We start from the raw sequence: 20564 nt of genomic DNA, 5'->3' as shown, positions 1-20564 counted from the left end.
TGTACCCCAGGGTCAACCTCAGTATCAATATATGCCTCATGGTCAACCCTAGTGTCAGTACTTACCTCAAGGGTATCTACCCCAAGGTCAGTACTCGAGTCAAGGTTATCAACCACCTCAAGGTCAATCTTATGTTCAAGGTACGGGAAATGTACCTTTCAATTATCAATCCTACCCTCAATCCGGTTATGGATCTCAATATCCTCAACCTGTCATGGGTTTGTTAACACCCAGGTTGTTCCCTTTGACTCCTAAGGGAATACGGCCGGGGTAACCACTAACCAGGCTTTGGATCACAGGTTCTAGCCAACCTGTAATCAGAGAGGGCTATCTCTTTGACTGTTAAAAAGACTTCTTAAGAATCTTAGGCTAGATATGAGGTGAGGGTTTGGTTTGAAATTTTGGTTGAATGATGTCTTTCAGTACCTAAGATGAGATCTTCAGACAGTTTTAGCCCATTGGGCAATGGAGTTTGTGGCTGTAGGTTGTTTGAAATGTTGAGTGGGATTGTCTAAGCTGCAGGGCCATTTAAATATTCCATGAAGCAAACTTAAAATTGTGGTGATGAAATATGATTAACCAGTGGTAAGCAATTAAGAGTTTTCCACTAAACTGGTGGTATGAGAATAAGATGTATTGCACAGGAGCAGGCTTGAATTCCTGAACAATGACCCCTTGTGAAAATTATAGTCTGAAGGTGCAGCAATTAAGAATTACACTATCATAACTATAACTGAGGAAAACATTCATGACAACATAGATTGAGTTCAGGGTATTCCATGAATAAATCCTGAAGCTATTCTTTTTCTTTGCTATCAAACTGCAGAACATAGAACATGAATGGGTTATGAAGGAATGAAACACATAATGAAAAGGTTAAAGAAAAACTTATTGTGTCATGAAATAAGCAGGGATCCTGTAACATTCGGCAAGCACACCACAACGCATCAAACAACCAGAAACTTTTGAAATTCCATCAGCTCTTTGTATTAAACGATGAATATTTACAACATAGGATCTCTTCAAGAGAAAATCAACAACCCTTGCGAGCTTATGCGAGGGGGAATATATACAATCGGTTATACAAAAATATCTGAACCGCTGAGTCACTTGATAAATAAATACGCTCACCAACTTTACAGAATAGCAGATAAGGAAGTTATTGCTTCTCTAAATACAAAATGAATACACTTTAATTCTGTCAGAAGTCTTTTTGACCTTTGGAGGCCACTAAGTCGGTTGAGCGTTCTACATTAATGCTGAATGATGTGTCTTTATGGCTTTGTCATGCTGTAGCTTTCTTGGCCCTGTCATCTGTAGCTGTCAGTGTTGTTTTAGTGGCCGAATTGGTTTGCTGAGTTGGCTCAGTGCATTCTTCTCCAGACATACTGAATGCATCAAATTTTTCTGAACATGATGATTTATATTTTTTAATGAAAAACTTGATGAAAGCCTTTTTTTTACAGTAACAACTGTATCATTCTGGTCCACCATTCCTGTGTGGGCAATTGATGTCTCAAAATTGCATCTAAGGTTTCATCTGCCTCTGTATATTTGTAGAAGTTTGGAGGTACTTCAAACAAATGTTTGATCTCATTCATAATAAAAAATAAGTTCTCTACTCTGTCATAGAGTCTTTGCCCAGATGCTGGCCCTGTTTCCTCTGAGGTACTTGGTCTTACAGTGATCTGATTGGTGGAAAATGTATTGACCCTTTTTGCATAGTTCTCATGTGATAGTAGCCTCCCTGCACTGTTCAGTAAGCCAGGAAGGCCTCTGCTTTGTAATGCTGCAAACTTATCCATGAATTTGTTTACTTCTGTCTGCATGTCCAGGCTTCTTCTATCCAATGTTTGTACCAAGCTTCTCAATGTGAGGACCCTCTTTATTAGCAGGATGGTTTCATTTCTATTGGGGATTCCTATTGCTACCAGCTGAGGACCTGTGCGGTTATTGAGAACGTTGATCATTCTATTGGCTATCTCAGGCATATTGCCTAGAGATTCCCTTGCTCTTTGGACTTCCTTGTGTGCTTTGCCTATGAGCTCCATTTGCTCATGAATAGTATCTATATACTGCCATTGATCTATTATTGATTGGCCAATGTTGGCCCATAAAACTGTCTTGACCTCAGCCACCACTTTGTCAAGGGTGAGCTCTTTCTCTAGCTCCTTTATATTTTCCTTGAGAGCCTTCACTTCTCTTCCTTTTTCAGCTACACTTTGCTTAGATTTGTCATATTTTTCATTTAGCTTAGCTAAATTCTCCTTGGCTTCATTTAGCTCTGCCATCTGGGATTCCAGGGCTTGAATCTCATTCATCAGCTTCTGCATGTCAAGGCTTGGAGCCTGCTCTGATGTTGGTGCTGGTGCTGATGTTGATGGAGCTGTATCCACTGTCTGCACTGTAGGAGGAGTGACAATTTGAGGGGGTTCCTCAAGGTTGATTACTTGTGGAGGGGGCTGAAATGTTTGGCCTCCTTCTTTCTGCTGTAGGGCTGCCTGCAATGCAGCCTCTGTTTCTACCAATTTTTCCTCTGTCTGGACAAGTTGTTTATGCAGTGTTACCAGCAATGTTGATGCATCCTGGTCCTTTCTTTGCTGGGCAACCTCCTCTGTTTGAGGGTGAAGGGTTGCTGGGATCTTTATCATCTTTCTTAGAGCTACAATGTCTGAATCTCTTATCTTTAGCAGCTCCTTTATAGCTTTAGGGTCCTTTGGGTCATGCCCAAGATCTATGATTATATACTCCAAAGACCTTATCCTGTTGTCTTTGGCCTGAGAGGACGCCTTCTCCAACTCAAGTTGGGCGGTTGTATTGTTTAGGATGTTTTCCAACCCATGTGCCAAGAAGGTCTTATCTGCAAGTGTCGAATACACCATCTCACCCGTTTGCTTGTGAAGTTCTATTTGATCCATAGGGTGGATGTCTTCTGCAAGAACCTCAAGGTTGGTCCTTATATAGTCTACAGCTGACTGTGGCTGCAGCATGGTTGGCATGAAATGACTCATGGTCATTTTCCCCTCTGTTATGTCATAAGTTGACATAAGCCTCTACTGGTTTGTAGGGGCCATTTTAAGCAATTGATTATAGATCTGGAGCCTGAGTGGCTCATTTCTCTTTTTTATGTCAATGAATTGTTGCTTGATGCCTGTTTCAGCTCTCCTTTGCTGACTTGAGGAGCTGATCTCTCCTCCGATTATTATTTCTTGTTCCTGCTGAAAGGAACTGGCAGATGCCTCCATGCTTGGTGGGCCCATGCCCAATGATTATCCGATGGGCATCTCTTCTTCAGAAAGGGGATTCATCCTTTGCCTTTTCTCCCCTTGAGTTGTGGATGTGGTGAGGGGAGTCTCCTGCTCTCTATCCCTCTTTCAGTTTCTGTCTTTATTCTGCGGAGTTTGGAGCACCGAGGCCTCCACTGTCATTTCCTGCCTAGGAGGCACAGTTTCTTGACCTTGTTGCCCAGTGGATATTGGGGCCTCAACTGTTTGTTCTTGCTGCATTGGCTGCTCTTCTTTTTGCTGTTCTTCTTGCTGTTCTTCTGTAGGAGGTGGTTGTTCCTGCTCCATCTACTTTTCTTTACCCTTTCTTGACACCTGATGAACAGTTCTAGCTGCTTGCTGCTGGGCTGTAGAAGATGAGGCAGCTGCTCCAAGTTGCCTTTGATAGGAAGAGGAAACCTGCCCACAAGTTTCCAAGTTAGCCTCTTTCTCAATGTTCTTTGCCTCTCTTTGTATCATTTTCTCTCTAGTGATTGCATCTTCTAGAGTGCCCTCTTTCCAACTTAGTAAATTGGCATATTTTTCAATATGAGGCAATCGGATGTGAGCATAGCCACCCAATTTATGTTTTACCCTCCTAAGAGAAATGAAATTATTAGGGTCATAAGGTACCCAACGGAAACTGGTTTCTAATTGGAGGGTCTCTAGGATCCTATCTGCTTCCTTCCATCCCTCCTCCCTTTTGTTGTAAAGAAATGGGCCTAGCTGGTTCCTGACCTTTAGTTGCACCTTCTTGTTTTTACTGTGGAAATGGACCTGGTCTGCATTTCCAAATTGCCTGAAATACTCCAAGGCAAAGAGTCTCATAGGGACATATCTTGGCAGCCTATAAGGGTTCAACTCACAGCCATATATTCTGATTACTGTATGGTTTTGGTAAAAGTATCAATCACCAATGTTGTAGACCTTTGAGAGCTGGAGTATTCTTTTCATCTCATCGGTCAACCTGGGAGGAGGGACACCAAATAACAAGGTCATAGCTGGATGGATAAAAAGGTCTATGAATTCACAGTATGTGTATGATGAACAGGAGGTGTGATGAAAAACTGAAGTCCAAAATACTACAGACCTTGGGTTTCCCTGAGCATCAAGTTTCTTGAGAGGAATAGGGAAACTGTCAGGTTGATAAAATAAGAACAAATGATAGATGTATGAGGTGTATCTAAACACCTTCTCCCTCTCTAGATTCATCAGTTGCTCATGAATCTTATTGGCAATGTATGTAGCATAATCATAGTGCACAACAGGAGGCTTTCCAGGGGAAAATATGGACAGCATGGTCATAATGGTGTCATCAACATCCTCAACTCCCCTGTACCCCAGGACATAACTGATCAAGTCCACAAGACTTTTGCCCAAGTCATTGAGATATGGATTTCCAATAGGAGGTGTTCTCACAGCTTCAGAGCTTGGCTGAATAAATAATTGATTAATCTTGATGACCTGGGCACTGGAAAACTTTCCCCCCTTCTTTAATAAGTCCATCATGGAAAGAGGAGTTAGTGGCTTTGCAGTGTGAAAGTGCAGCATCTCATTTATGGCCTCAGGGGTGACATGAAACAAGACTGAACCAGTGGGACTGAGAACAGCTCTTTGACATGGATCATAGTTTTCACAGCATCTATGGATCAAGTCTGGAAGGACATTGACTTGAGGAAGGTTAAAAATGGGCAAATTGGAGTCCCAAATCCCTAAGATATCAGCTCCACTGAGGTGTTGAGCCTTTAACTCATTTAGCATATGAATGTTAAATTTGGAATTCATTGAGAATGTCTCTGTCATCTGATAATCTTTATCACCCAGGGCCTTCCACTCTAACTCTCTGTGTGGGGCATTCAGAGGTGGGACATTTAATGCTACTAGTGTTTCCATGGCTAATTAGGACTCTGAATTGTATAAGGATTTGATTTACTGGAAAAAGCAACACAGAGGGATATTTTGCAAGAGTGAGGCAATTTGCAAGGAAAACCTGGGTAAATTGTGGCGAGAACAATCGAAATGCTCCAAAGAGAGATAAATGAGAAACTGCTGGGACTAGTCCCACTGTTTTCCCGGTGAATTAGTGCAGCTCAGGTTTCAAGTCTACGAATGCGCAGACTGACTGTAAGTTTATGAAAACTTGGCTAAGTGCGGACTTTGTAGGTGAATTTCGAGCCTATCACTGAAATGAATGCTGGTCGCCGTGAATTTGCTGGCAAACACACTGTTTTTCACTCTTTTTAAGCTAGCTTTGGTGAATTATGCACGAAACCAGGCGCAGAGGGGAATCTTGGATAAATACCTAGTAAAGCTTTGGCAATGGTGACCAATGCAGGTGAATTTGCAGGCGCCCATGGTCTCCAAGTTGAATTTTGCAGGCTGGCGGCGAAATGGTCGTAATATGCATGCAGAGCGGAGCAATAGTTCTTTTGCCAAAGTGACAAAAACCACAATTTTTGGCGAAAATATGGACTTTTTGGGTTATTGGCGCTTTTTTTGGATGACGTCAGCATGACGTCATCAGGTGGGGTCGGGTACGGAAGGGTGACGTGGCGGCCTGTGAGTGGTCCACGGGGACTGGTGAGGTGGCGGACAGGTCGGAGCAGTGGCGGGCTGGGCGCTGATGCGGCGCTGAGTGGCATGACGTGGGCACGCCGTGGCGGTGACGAGGACGTGACGGGATAAGCGGTAAACAATAAGCGGTAAGTGGTTTGCTCGGACCGCTCTGGATACGGTCGCGGTATTGTCAGAGGGTGGCCCGATAAGATTTGGGAGCGACGTGTGGCAAAGGCCTGACGTCACCCTCTGAAAATTTCTCGGGAGGTAACGTTCGGTCATCTGGGACGACCCGATATGGATGGGGGCCGTTGGATGGGAAAACCCAGATCCAATGGTCGACGGGTCAACAAGATGGCAGGACAGTATTGTTGGAAATAATACTGAGAGGGGGGGTGAATCAGTATTATCAAGCAATTTAATAAATCTTCCTTATTTGATCTTTGAATTATTTTTGCATATCAGTACCATAAAATAATGAGCATGAAAAACAGATAGTCACACCAAAGAACACAAAATGTAAGGTGGAAACCCAATGTGGGTGAAAACCACCTGCTGCAATATGTCTCTATCTTCTTTCAATTTAGAAACTTCTTTTACAATGATTTTGTACTGGTGCAGTCCTTTACCAGTACGCAGGCTGCAACCTGCGGAGAGCTACAACTCTCTCTCTTTCTTGTTTTCCAGTCTACTCCTGGAAGGGAGCTACAACCCCCTACTTCTTTTCATAAAGCATCAGATGTTCAACAAGTACATAACAGATATAGATCACTACAGATATCAGATCAGCAATAACAGAACTAACCCAGAACACCTTATCAATAGAGAAATTCAATCAACAGAACATCTTAAAACAGAGACGCAGTTTTCCTTTCTGTGGCCTGCGACCCGACGCTGTTAACCTTCTGCTACTCTGCGTCCACCCACAGATATCCTTCTGCTTCGCTGCGTGCCCACGCACTGTTCCTTTGACTGCTCTGCGTTCTGTTGCTTCAGGGACGCACCCAAGGATACTATCGCGCCGCGTCTTTCACTACAGAGACGCACCTGAAAACACTATCGCGCCGCGTCCTTCTGCTTCAGAGACGCACCTGAACCTTGATCGCCCTGCGTCCCCACGCAGGTCTCTCTCTACTGTACTGCGTCTCGGCGCACTTGCCCTTTACAGTACCTGCGTCCCGGCGCACTTTCCCTTCACTGAACCTGCGACCCTTCAGATATAAATGATATGAAGACTTCAGAACAAACCCAAACAGTCAGATCTACCGATCTGTTCATGCGCCATAGAGATCACAGTCCATTAGAAGATTTGCCTTTTTAGATCTGGACTAGATCTCACCAAATAAGATATTCAACCCAAGACAATTGCACAATCCAAATGAACTCCTTTGCTTTATATAGGCAAGCTTCTCCCCAAAACATGGAACAATACCACGAGCCGACACCATAGAAACACAAAACCGTCGGCTAGATACCACACAAGAAACCCCCACGTGCTTTTCTCTGCCTTGAAATGTGTGCACTGGGTGGACGCACCCCCTGAATGGCCGGCCGGCGTCCCTGGACACGGTTTCTGCATGGTATACCTGCGGGGGCGCACGTTCTGAACCGATTGCCTGCGTCCTTCTTAATTTTCATCAAACTGAGAGCCTTACCACTGGAGTTGCCATCAAGTACAACATCTGTAACATACAGTCATACCAGAAAACATAATGCCAACAATCTCCCCCTTTGGACTTGATGGCAACCTCACAAACTTCAGCTTCATTCTCCCCCTTTGACATCAAGAGAAAAGGGTATGCTCCCCCTAAGCGCATGCTCCCCCTGAATATGAACCAGATCTGCAGCAACGCACCACCATGAAAGAGATAGAGACACATTGCAACTATTTCCAAGATCTCCTTCTCCATAATGCCAACAATGCATTATGTGCTCCCCCTGAGCCTGTACCACCAATAAGAAGAGGTTCAACAAGATGATGCATCAACAACCCCCAGCTTTTGCCTGAGGTATTCAAATGTGTCCCTGGGCAATGGTTTGGTAAGAATATCAGCAACTTGTTCCTTGGAAGGAACATACTCCAACTTGACTTTCTGTTCAAGCACTTGTTCCCGGAGAAAATGGTATTTGATTGGTATGTGCTTGGTTTTTGAATGCATGACCGGATTCTTTGAGATGCTGATTGCACTTGTGTTATCACATAAGATGGGGATAGGTGGTGTACAAGTGATTTGAAAATCCTGCAAAGTCTGCATCATCCAAAGGAGTTGAGTGCAACAAGATGCAACAACAACATATTCCGCTTCAGCTGTAGACAAGGCAATTGAACTCTGTTTCTTGCTGAACCAAGATACCAGTCTGGAACCCATAAAGAACGCACCACCACTTGTGCTTTTCCTGTCATCCACGCTTCCGGCCCAATCTGCATCTGTATAAGCATGAAGAGTAAGATCTGTATCTCTAGGATACCATAAGCCATAATTTTGAGTCCCTTGAAGATATTTGAAAATTCTCTTTACTGCCTGAAGATGAGTCTCCTTCGGATTTGCCTGAAATCTTCCAACTATTCCAACTGCATGCATGATGTCTGGTCGGGTACCTATCAAATATAGTAAACTTCCAATCATAGATCTGTAGGTTGGTTGATGTACTGCTGCAGATTCATCATTTGCACTGAGACTACATCCTGTGACCATGGGTGTACATACAGGTTTTGCATCTTCCATGCCATATTTCTTCAAAATCTGCTTGAGATACTTGGTTTGAGATAAAAAGATTCCTCCTTCCTTTTGTTGGATTTGCAAACCAAGGAAATATGTCAGTTCTCCTAGCAAGGACATTTCAAATTCTTTCTGCATGACCGAGGCAAAGCTTTGACTCATAGCTTCTTCATTGCTGCCAAAAATAATGTCATCTACATACACAACAAGTATTAGCAATTTGTTATTTTCAACTTTTATATACAGATTGCTATCTGCTGAACCTTTTGAGAAACCTTGTTGATGAAGGTATTTGTCCAACCGGTAGTACCAAGCCCTTGGAGCTTGTTTGAGACCATAGAGAGCCTTTTTCAATCGGCATACAAGATTTGGATCATTTCCAAGAATGAACCCATCTGGCTGTTCAATGTACACTTCTTCTTCCAAGTCTCCATTCAAAAAGGCTGATTTCACGTCCATTTGAAATACTTTGAAGTTTTGAAAACTTGAGAGAGCAAGGAACATTCAGATGGCCTCAAGTCTTGCAACAGGAGCAAAAGTTTCTTCAAAGTCTATTCCTTCTTGCTGCGCATACCCTTTACAAACAAGTCTGGCTTTGTTTCTAATTACTTCTCCATTTTCATTCAATTTATTTTTGAAGACCCATTTTGTTCCGATAACATTCTTATCCTTTGGTCTAGGAACTAGCTCCCAAGTGTTGTTCTTTTCGATTTGCTCAAGTTCTTCATCCATTGCTTTCACCCAACATTCATCTTTGCATGCTTCTTTCACATTTTGTGGTTCAGTAGAGGAGAGTAATGCCAAATAGCTTGAGGCTTCTGCAGCTGTTCTTCTTGTTTGTACACCTGCTTCTTTCTGCCCCACAATCTGAGATTCTGGATGATTCTTCTGAACGTATCTGGATGGAGTTTTCTCTTCTATTCTTGTCTGTTCCTCTGGTTCTTCTTGAAGTTCTCCTTGGGGTTCTTCTTCTTCATTATTCTGTCTTTGAGGGTAGCCTTCATCTTCTTCTATATCTTCATGATGTACTTTCCTAGGAATATATCCCTTCTCATCAACCACTACATCAATGCTGTCAACAATTCTGCCAAGTCTTTTATTGTAGCATTTGTATGCTTTGCTATGTGGAGAATAGCCAAGAAGAATGCCTTCATCTGCTCTAGGTTCAAGTTTGCCAAGCTGCTCATCAGTATTCTTGATATAGCATTTGCTCCCAAAGATTTTGAAGTGCTTTACCGAAGGAGTTTTACCACTCCAGAGCTCATGAGGAGTTTGAGTGCTGTTCACCCGGACATTTGTCTTGTTGAGAATAATAACCGCAGCATGTGCAGCTTCACCCCAGAAAGTTGCGGGAGTTCCTGATTCATCAAGCATAGCACGAGCCATTTGTTGGATTGTTCTATTCATTCTTTCAACAACTCCATTTTGCTGAGGAGTTCTAGCTGTAGAGAATTCTCTCCTTATCCCATGTTCATCACAGAAATCGAAAAATTCATTTGAAGTAAATTCCCCACCTCTGTCGGATCTGAGGCACTTAATTTTGTGACCTGATTCATTTTCAACCAAGGCTTTGAAGGTCTTGAATTTTTCGAATGCTTCATCTTTGTGCTTCATAAGTCCTAACTAGACAAACCTGGAGAAATCGTCAATAAATAATATCAAGTATTCCTCTCCTCTAGGTGTTCTTTTCTTGAATGGGCCACATGTATCTGTATGTACTAGCTCAAGAGGCATGCTAGCTGATCCCTCTTTCTCTGGAAAGTTAGTCCTGGTTTGTTTTCCAAACTGTCATGATCTGCATATGGTGTTGTCAGGAATTTTGATATCTGGAAGATCGCGAACTGCCTGATATTTGCATGCTTTCCTTATTTGTGAGAAGCTTAGATGTCCCAACCTTCGATGCCATAACCAGTGCTCTTCATCCTTGCTAAGATAGCATTGTTGTTGTCCTTCTTCAAATATGTACAAATTATTTGGAGTTCTTTTGCCTTTGAGTACTGTTTTACCTGTATCAAGGTCACGAACAAGACATCCATTCGATCTGAAAATAACCTCGGTTTTTTGATCACACATCTGGCTGACACTTAGTAGATTATGCTTCAATCCATCAACATACAAAACATTTCCAGCCTTGACCTTTTCTTTTAAAGGAGCAATACCTTTTCCTTTTATAGTTGCAGGAGTATCATTTCCAAAAGAAACTTTCTTTCCCTTTTCTAAAGTAGAATAAGATTCAAGTTTTTCTTTATCACCTGTCATATGTTTCGAACATCCACTGTCAATGTACCATAGATTTTCCTGTCCTTCTGCATAAAATGCTATCCCACATCTTTCTGTTTGAGGTTCCTTTATTTTCCATGTTTTGGTGCTTGTGGCTTGTTCCTTTTTCTCCTGAAACCTGCTCCTACATTCAGAGTCTTCATGACCAAAATTATTGCAAATAGAACATTCAACTTCATTTTCAAGAACCGAAAAGTTGTTATAGGTCCTTTTTGTAATCCCTGTCATACTTCTTTGTTTTTGAGCTTCCCTAGTCATGATTGTTTTATATGCAACACATTGAGCTGCTTTGTGACCAAAGTTATGGCAAGAAAAGCATTGTCCATTGAAGAAGATTCTGCGGTTATTGAATCTACCAGCCAACTGATTGTAATTTCTATTTTCATCTATTCTTGAACCAAATTGAGAAGATTTTACCTGTGGCTGGTTGTAGCTTTTGTTCACCCTTAAGATGGATTGTCCCTGATAGTTTCTGTTTGTAATTCGTCCCTGCTTTACCTGATTATCTTCATTGTTCTTCTGCTCATTTCTTCTTGCTGCATCAAGATAACTTTTTGAGGTGGATGCTTGAGAGGTTTCTCCATTATAGCCCAAACCTGTCTTGTTTAGAGGAGACCGCTGCACATTGATAATCTCATCCAAAGTTTCAGATCCTCTGACAAACTTAAGATTAATAGCTTTTGTTTTCTCAATTTCTTTTCTGAGACCAACAATTTCACCTTCTAGTTTTTCAAGATGTTTTTCCTTTTCATCAATTTGAAATTGCAAAGTATCAATGATCACATTCTTTTCTTCTATGCATCTCTTGAGTCTAGTAATTTCATCATAGAGATTATCCACATCTACAGCATCCTCATAATCATCATCTTCAAATGCCATTAACAACTTATATTTATTACCTTGTTCATCTTCATCACTGTTTGATAAGCCATCACTATCTTCATGGGTGTAGTAGCTTTTCTTATTTGCACTTTGTTTCTTGTTCCATCTAGCAGGTTCTTTTCCTTTATCCTTATAAGGACATTTTGCAGCATAATGACCTACTCTTCCACAAGCAAAGCATTTGAAAGGTAGCTTACCTCTGAACCTTCCAGAACCCCTTTGAAGACTTCTGACAAAATTTGATTCTTCTTCCTCTTCTTCTGGAACATGGCTTGCTTCATAGTAATCTTCTTTGCCTGATGCCTTAAAAGCAGCTTCCCTTCTGTCTGATGGACCTCCCTTTCTCATTTCATAAGCAGTTAGAATTCCATGTAGCTGAGACATAGTGAGAACACGGAGATTTTCCTTTTCTTCTATTGCAGATACTTTAGATTCAAACTTGGGGGATAATGATCTTAGAATCTTTTGAACTACTATAGTCTCTTTTATTTCTTCACCCAAATTTTTCATACAATTAACAATCTCATCTACCCGAAGAAAATAATTAGCCACACTTTCATCATTATACATCTTGAGAGTCTCATATTGAATCCTGAGAGTTTGAAGTTTAGCTTGTTTTACCTGTTCATCTCCTTCATAGCTAGTGATCATTTTGTCCCATATCTCTTTTGCTGATTTGAAGTGCATTACCTTCATGAATTCTGTTTGGGATATACTTCCTAATAGAGTACTGACTGCTTTTGCATTTGTTTCATACTTCTTTTTCTCAGCTGGATCTGTAGGAGTAGCTGAAGGAAAAGCATAGCCTGTTTCTACAATGTCCCAAACTTCTGTACCAAGAGATTGAAGATATGCAGTAACTCTTACCTTCCAATAATTGAAGTTTGTCCCATCAAAAATCGGTGGCCTGATTGATGCTTCTCTCTCGTAGTTGCTCATGATGAACGATCTACCTTCAAGCGATCAAGCTTCTCTGAAGGACCTGCTCTGATACCAATTGTTGGAAATAATACTGAGAGGGGGGGTGAATCAGTATTATCAAGCAATTTAATAAATCTTCCTTATTTGATCTTTGAATTATTTTTGCATATCAGTACCATAAAATAATGAGCATGAAAAACAGATAGTCACACCAAAGAACACAAAATGTAAGGTGGAAACCCAATGTGGGTGAAAACCACCTGCTGCAATATGTCTCTATCTTCTTTCAATTTAGAAACTTCTTTTACAATGATTTTGTACTGGTGCAATCCTTTACCAGTACGCAGGCTGCAACCTGCGGAGAGCTACAACTCTCTCTCTTTCTTGTTTTCCAGTCTACTCCTGGAAGGGAGCTACAACCCCCTACTTCTTTTCATAAAGCATCAGATGTTCAACAAGTACATAACAGATATAGATCACTACAGATATCAGATCAACAATAACATAACTAACCCAGAACACCTTATCAATAGAGAAATTCAATCAACAGAACATCTTAAAACAGAGACGCAGTTTTCCTTTCTGTGGCCTGCGACCCGACGCTGTTAAACTTCTGCTACTCTGCGTCCACCCGCAGATATCCTTCTGCTTCGTTGCGTGCCCACGCACTGTTCCTTTGACTGCTCTGCGTTCTGTTGCTTCAGGGACGCACCCAAGGATACTATTGCGCCGCGTCTTTCGCTACAGAGACGCACCTGAAAACACTATCGCGCCGCATCCTTCTGCTTCAGAGACGCACCTGAACCTTGATCGCCCTGCGTCCCCACGCAGGTCTCTCTCTACTGTACTGCGTCTCGGCGCACTTTCCCTTTACAGTACCTGCGTCCCGGCGCACTTTCCCTTCACTGAACCTGCGACCCTTCAGATATAAATGATATGAAGACTTCAGAACAAACCCAAACAGTCAGATCTACCGATCTGTTCATGCGCCATAGAGATCACAGTCCATTAGAAGATTCGCCTTTTTAGATCTGGACTAGATCTCACCAAATAAGATATTCAACCCAAGACAATTGCACAATCCAAATGAACTCCTTTGCTTTATATAGGCAAGCTTCTCCCCAAAACATGGAACAATACCACGAGCCGACACCATAGAAACACAAAAACGTCGGCTAGATACCACACAAGAAACCCCCACGTGCTTTTCTCTGCCTTGAAATGTGTGCACTGGGTGGACGCACCCCCTGAACGGCCGGCCGGCGTCCCTGGACGCGGTTTCTGCATGGTATACCTGCGGGGGCGCATGTTCTGAACCGATTGCCTACGTCCTTCTTAATTTTCATCAAACTGAGAGCCTTACCACTGGATTTGCCATCAAGTACAACATCTGTAACATACAGTCATACCAGAAAACATAATGCCAACAAGTATGGTAGCGGGCGGGGCATATTTTATAGTTTTTCTGGAAATGTGCACCCAAGCGGAACCTTTAGACTTTGGCGGACTTTATGGGTTTTTCAATTCTTTTTTGTAAAAGTGCGAATTTGCAAATAAACTTTGGATAAAACGGAAAAATGGATTTATTTGGTGTTTTTTGTGTTGAAATGCGCATTACAGCAAACTTAGGACAAGGGGTAAAGGTGGGTTTTTACAAGGCTTTTTTGCAAGCAGAGTGGGTAAATGATTTCAAAGGGTTGTAAAGGGAAAAGGGGTATAGCTTAGGTTATCAAACTGACCAGAGGTCACTTTAATCCCTGACTTCATACAACCACATGCAAGCAGACTTTATCCCTGCATGATTTTCCAATATTCAAGCATATGGCTATAATGCCCAGGGGGAGGGAATATGTACATATTTGGGATTTGTTCTATAGGATTATCCTAATAATAGGGGAAAGGGAGTATAGGGAGTTAAATAATAGGAAATTAGGAGTTAATATGAGTGGAAAAGGTGGATGAAGGGGGAAAAACACTAAGTTTTATATGGAATCAACTTAGTTTAGGAAGTAGATCAAAATGAAAAGAATTTTACACAAGAAATGTGGCTTTTAAAGATACAAGAACCAACAAAAGACTTTGACTTCTTCCATGAACATAGGTAGTGTTGGGATGTTAGTAATGAGTGTAATGGGGGGTAATCAGGGAGTTAGACATGCTTCATTGTAGTGTTGCAAAACTGCTGAATAAGAGACCTGCACTGGCACCATGTTTTTCCTTTGCTTGGGCCAGTGAACAGTCATAAATCATGCTTCTGCAACCCCATCTACCTACCCACTCTATTGCCTAGCATTTTTTGTTACTCCAAGGAGGGTGCACTTAGACTTGCAAACCCTCATGTGCCTTTTCTTTTCCTTTGGCTTTTTCTTTTGATTTTCTATCTAAGGCTAGCCTTATTGCTTCCAAGGCCCCAAATTAATCAGTTGGGAACCTTCATTCTCTACCTAACTACTTTATCTGCCAAGATTGAACTGTTTGGACAGATTTCTTTCTCTAATCTACAACAAAAAATTGAAACATGGCATGGCCCAGCTTAGACTGTTGGATCACCCATTCAGAAGTAGGACAACATCAACCAACTGTAGCCATGTGCCTTCCACAACAATATGAGATCCTGGTATCACCAATGCAGATCATATTGGCACTTTCCCTGCCAATCATGAAACATGAAACCTATTGGTATAGGTAGCTAACAAGGTCAATACCCCGGAATGAATGTAGTGTGGGATCCATCGCAAGTGCAAAAAGTGTTGCAGCCAAGCGTACAGTTGTCATCTCAAACTGGACAACCTGTGGTTTCTGGTCAACCCCAGCAACCAGTCCAATCTAATGTTCAAACTTCTGTACCTTCGGTAGTTACTAGTCACCAATTGCACCTAGTACTCCATCTCAAACGACTGCTGCAACTACCGCAACATCTGTTCCTTCCACCACACCTACTTCTGGAGTATCGAAAACTCCGGTTTCTACTGTCTCTGCCACTACTCCACAGACATCTTTACCATTGTCGAGATCCACGATTCAAACTACGGTTCAGATACCTGTGGGGCAGCCAGGTTTAAGTACGGTTGTTACTTCTCAACCACAATTTGTTTATCAACCGTACCAGGGACAGTACCAATACGGGCCTGCTGTCCAACAACCGGTTTACCAGTATCAACCGTATCCTGGGTACACTTATCAACAACCACAGCAACCCCAGTACGGCCCGCTTAATCCTGGTTTTCTGGGAGGATACAATATCCTGAATGCTATTCCTGTTCCAAGTTATCCTGGATATCCTCCTCCTGGGACTGGTCTTGTGACTCAGAGTTTTAGGGATCCTAATCGGTAATTTCCGTTTATTGCAACTTTGGATTTACCAGACTTGACGCGCCTAATGAACGATCCAATAAATTATCTTCCGTTCTGGCCGCCAATGCCAAATAAGTTGCCCAGTGACATACCCAAGTTCGAAGGTAAGTCTGGAGAGGATCCATCAAATCATGTGATGACTTACCACCTCTGGTGTGCTTCAAATTCTATTTCGGATGATTCGATCCGTTTACGTCTTTTTCAGTGTACGCTCATTGGTCTCGCGGCCAAGTGGTACATTGAGTTACCACGGGCCTCTTTTTATAATTTTAGTCAGTTAGCTACCTCGTTCTTAACACATTTTCAGTTGCCGGTCAGGTATGATAATGGCACCGAGTTATTAACTTCATTGAAACAGTCGACGTCTACTTATATTTCCGACCATATGCATGAATGGAGATGTCGAAGGCGTTTAGTGAAAGTTTTTATCTCGGACCAAATCTTAGCTGAATGGTTTGTTAAATCATTATTACCGAAGATTACTGAAGACGTAGCTAAGGCCGGAGTAGTAACTGAAGAGAAAGTCATTGCTCAAGCGCAGTACCTTGACTTGGTTTATACTCAGTCAGGTACGTTACATGAAAAGATCCCAGATCTTCCAAAGTCGAATCAAATCGCTGCTGCTCCTTCGGGATCTCATGCTGCTGATGGCATGATTGGTACGGTGAATACTAAAAGCAAGAAGAAGTCTTCAAAGAATTCTTCGCCCATTATCACCTTACCAGATTCCCCGACATGAGATTCTTCTACTGAAGTTTCCACTGATATACACACTGTAGAGACATCTACGGCCAAATCAAAAAACAGTGGGAAGAAGAAAGGCAAGAAGAAGAATAAAGCAGAAAAAGCTCCAAAGGAGAAAACAGAAAATTCGGAAACCAATGACGAAAATCGCAAGCCCCGTTATCCTTGTCTTATTTGTGAAGAAGATCATTTTACAAGAGATTGCCCTCATCGGGCCGAGGTTGCGAAACTAGTCAAAGGTTCCCAAATTCCTGCCGCCTTGAAGGATCCATTTCCGAAAGATAGCAAAATGATAGGTTCTTCCTCGAGTGTCGTCAAAGAACCCATATTGATGGTGTCCCATGTAAGGATTGCGACTCGGTCACACGATTATGGCAGTAAAAGTCCTGTTGATGGATCGAAAGAAGCAGAATCTTCTCAGTCAAATCCATCAACCTCAGCTCCCGGTTCCGATCCACTATAGATCGAGAAACCTAACCCTAACTTAGTAATTAAACCGCCCGCCAAGGGTGTACTTCGAAGGTATGCTTTCAATCCACATGCGAGAGCGGCCCAGAATTACAACATTGTTGAGGATTTAGCCGTTTCACCCTCAGCGATGTTGGCTTTGGAAGTGCTTCAATCATGTCCAGCACAACGAAAATAACTTTTGTTGGCTATAGGAGCTGTTGATGTTCAGGACCCGAACCTGATAATCTTTGATCTAGAAAATAGTACACCACGTTTACCTCATCAGATGGCTTTCCAGATTCCAGTGATAGTAAAAAACAGGCCTATTCATCGGACTGTAATTGATGAGGGAGCTTCCACGTGTATTATGTCGATTCAGTGTTGGAGATCGCTTGGTTCTCCCTCACTTAACCAATACTCGACAATTCTTAAGGCCTTTGATGGCCGTGGGTTCCATCCGTTTGGCATTCTACAGGATTTGCCTATAGGGGTTGAAGGAAAAACTGTTAGTCTAGATGTGGAGGTGGTTGATGCCCCTCTAGACTACAACCTTCTCTTGGGTCGAAGTTGGTCTCACGCTATGACAGCGGTCGTCTCATCGGTCTTCATAGTAATAAAATTTCCACATAATGGTAAGATCGTGACCATAGACCAGCTGGCTTATTTTTCATCCGACCCAGCCTCTTAAGAGAGTATCCAGCATGTCGGTAAAACGACTATCCCTTATAAGGATGTTGGTGTAGGATTAGTTAAAGATGCCAGTTTATTGGGAACTTTTCCTTTGCCTCCAATCAACGCCGTGTCTTCGTTCACATCCATTCATATGATTACATCAGATACCATTGTTTACGACGATCCTTGGATCGTTCCTTCCGAATCTAAAATAGACTCATTTGGTGATGCTATGCCTTTGAGTCCGTATGAAATTGCTTACAAAGCCGTGCAGTCTTTTACCGACTCGCGTTCAACCAAAATCGACAAAATGAATGTGGTCCGTGAGGAATCACTTTTCACTTCAACCTCGGAGTTAATAGCGTTTCCCGAAGTTGTGTCATCTGACGAACAACTTTGTGAAGTCCTGTGTGTAGACGATTTACCATGGGAAGATCTCCATCATAGGTATTCGTTTTTACCTGAGGATGATCAGTTTGAAAACGATTTCCCATCAGTTTTTACAGCTGAATATGTCAAAGAAGCTCAGAGTCCACTGAAACATCCTGATTCAGAGCTAAATTTAGGAAACATCTCTCGCACTGTTCCCATTGACATTTCAGTCAAGCCTGGAATCATTGAAAACATTCATATAGGTGCCTCATGTTCAGATGACGAGATTCAAACATACAAGGCCCTATTTCAAGAATTCCGCGACATGTTTGCCTGGTCCTATGAGGAAATACCAGGAATTGATCCCGCAATTGTTGTCCATGAGATTAAGACTTACCCGGACGCTAAACCTGTTCGACAACATTTGCGTCAGATTCACCCTCGAAAAGCGGTTGCAATTAAAGCAGAAGTCGAGAAGCTGTTGAAAGCAGGTTTCATTTATCCGATCCCCTTAACGGATTGGGTATCGAATATTGTTCCGGTTAACAAAAAACAAGGAACAATAAGAATATGTATCGACTATAGGGATATTAATCATGCTTGTCCCAAAGACAACTATCCAACACCCTATATCGATCAAATAATTGATGATTGTGCTGGCAGTGAAATATTTTCCTTTATGGACGGTTTTTCCGGTTACAATCAAATCAATATTCTACCTGCCGATCAACCAAAAACGGCTTTCATTTGTCCATGTGGGACATTTGCTTATTGCAAATTACCTTTTGGGCTTAAGAATGCCAGAGCCACTTTTCAAAGGGCGATGTCTTATGCATTTCATGACATCAAACACATTGTGCAACCGTACCTCGATGATTTGCCTGCTCATTCATTACATCGAGCTGAACACCTTGTCCATTTATGAGCAATTTTCATGAGGTGTAGGCATTATCGTATACGTTTGAACCCACACAAATGTGTCTTCTGTATAGAAGTGGGACGATTGCTGGGATTTGTAGTTTCAAAAGCCGGCATTCGCGTCGATCCCTCGAAGGTAGAAGCTATCATCAAATTGCCTCCCCCTTCGAGTCTTCGCCAACTCCAAAGTTTGCAAGGGAAAGCAAACTTTCTACGCCGATTCATTCCTAACTACGCCGAGATTACAAAAGGTTTTACACGGTTGTTGAAACAGAACGCTCAATTCTCTTGGGATGAGATAGCTCAGCAATCTTTTGATGCACTTAAACACGCGTTGACCCATGCACCGTTGTTGCATCCTCCCAACTACAACCAAGACTACTTTTTGTACCTCGCTGCCTCTCATTCCACGATTGGGATGGTATTAGTTCAGGAAGACGAATTCGCAATGGAACATGTGATATATTATCTTAGTAGGACGTTAAATCCCACTGAGCTAAAATATTCGCATGTGGAGAAATTGGCCCTGGCAGCCGCTCAGGCTGTCCAACGTTTCCGTCATTACATTCTTCTCCGTAAAACTATAGTCATTTCAGATTGCAACCCTATGATCTACATTTTGACTAAACAATTGCTAGGGGGCAAGTACTCTAAATGGATCGTTATCCTGCAAGGGTTAGACTTAGAGTTTGAAAAGTCTAAGTCTAAGAAATCTTTAGTCTTTGCAGAATTGATGTGTGACTTCCCGTGTGCTGACACAGAAACTATGGCAGAAGAGCCCATTGTGGACGAATCTTTGTTTCTCATCAGCACTTTAGATCCGTGGTACGGGGATATAATCATCTATCTCCAAACCCAATTATTTCGGCCCGAAGCTTCTAAGACGGAATGTCGGAAAATTCGATTCCAGTCCCAACAGTACAAAATTATTGGAGATACTCTTTATCACCGTGGGGCAGACTTGGTTTTCCGATGTTGCTTAACTCACGAAGAGGCAGAAAGGGTTTTTAATGACTGTCACTCTGGGGCATGTGGCTGTCATATGTCTGGGTATGCCACATTTCAGAAGGTGTTGCGTGCTAGCTATTTCGGGCCGTCCATGTTTAAAGATTGTATCATTGCAGTCCGAAAACGCCACAACTGTCAAGTGTTTGATCGCAAGATGCGGGCACCACCAGCTCCTCTCCACCCTATAATTTCCGTTGGTCCTTTTGCCAAATGGGGTATCGACTTCATTACATGTAACCCTCACTTGGCGGGGGGGCATGCGTATATCATCCTTGCGGTTGATTATTTTACTAAGTGGGCCGAGACGATGCCTACATTCGAGGCAGACGGCAAGACCGCTGCAATTTTCGTATTCAATCACATTATTTCTAGGTTTGGTGTCCCACAAGTGATAATCACTGACCATGGGCGCCATTTTCGAAAC

This window comes from Pinus tabuliformis, chromosome 1_1 (genome assembly GCF_031772625.1).
Source record: "Pinus tabuliformis cultivar Carrire ecotype Pingquan chromosome 1_1, CPIR1, whole genome shotgun sequence".
Classification (NCBI taxonomy): domain Eukaryota; kingdom Viridiplantae; phylum Streptophyta; class Pinopsida; order Pinales; family Pinaceae; genus Pinus; species Pinus tabuliformis.
The sequence above is the reverse complement of the archived record's forward strand: the minus strand, read 5'-3'. Positions refer to the sequence as shown.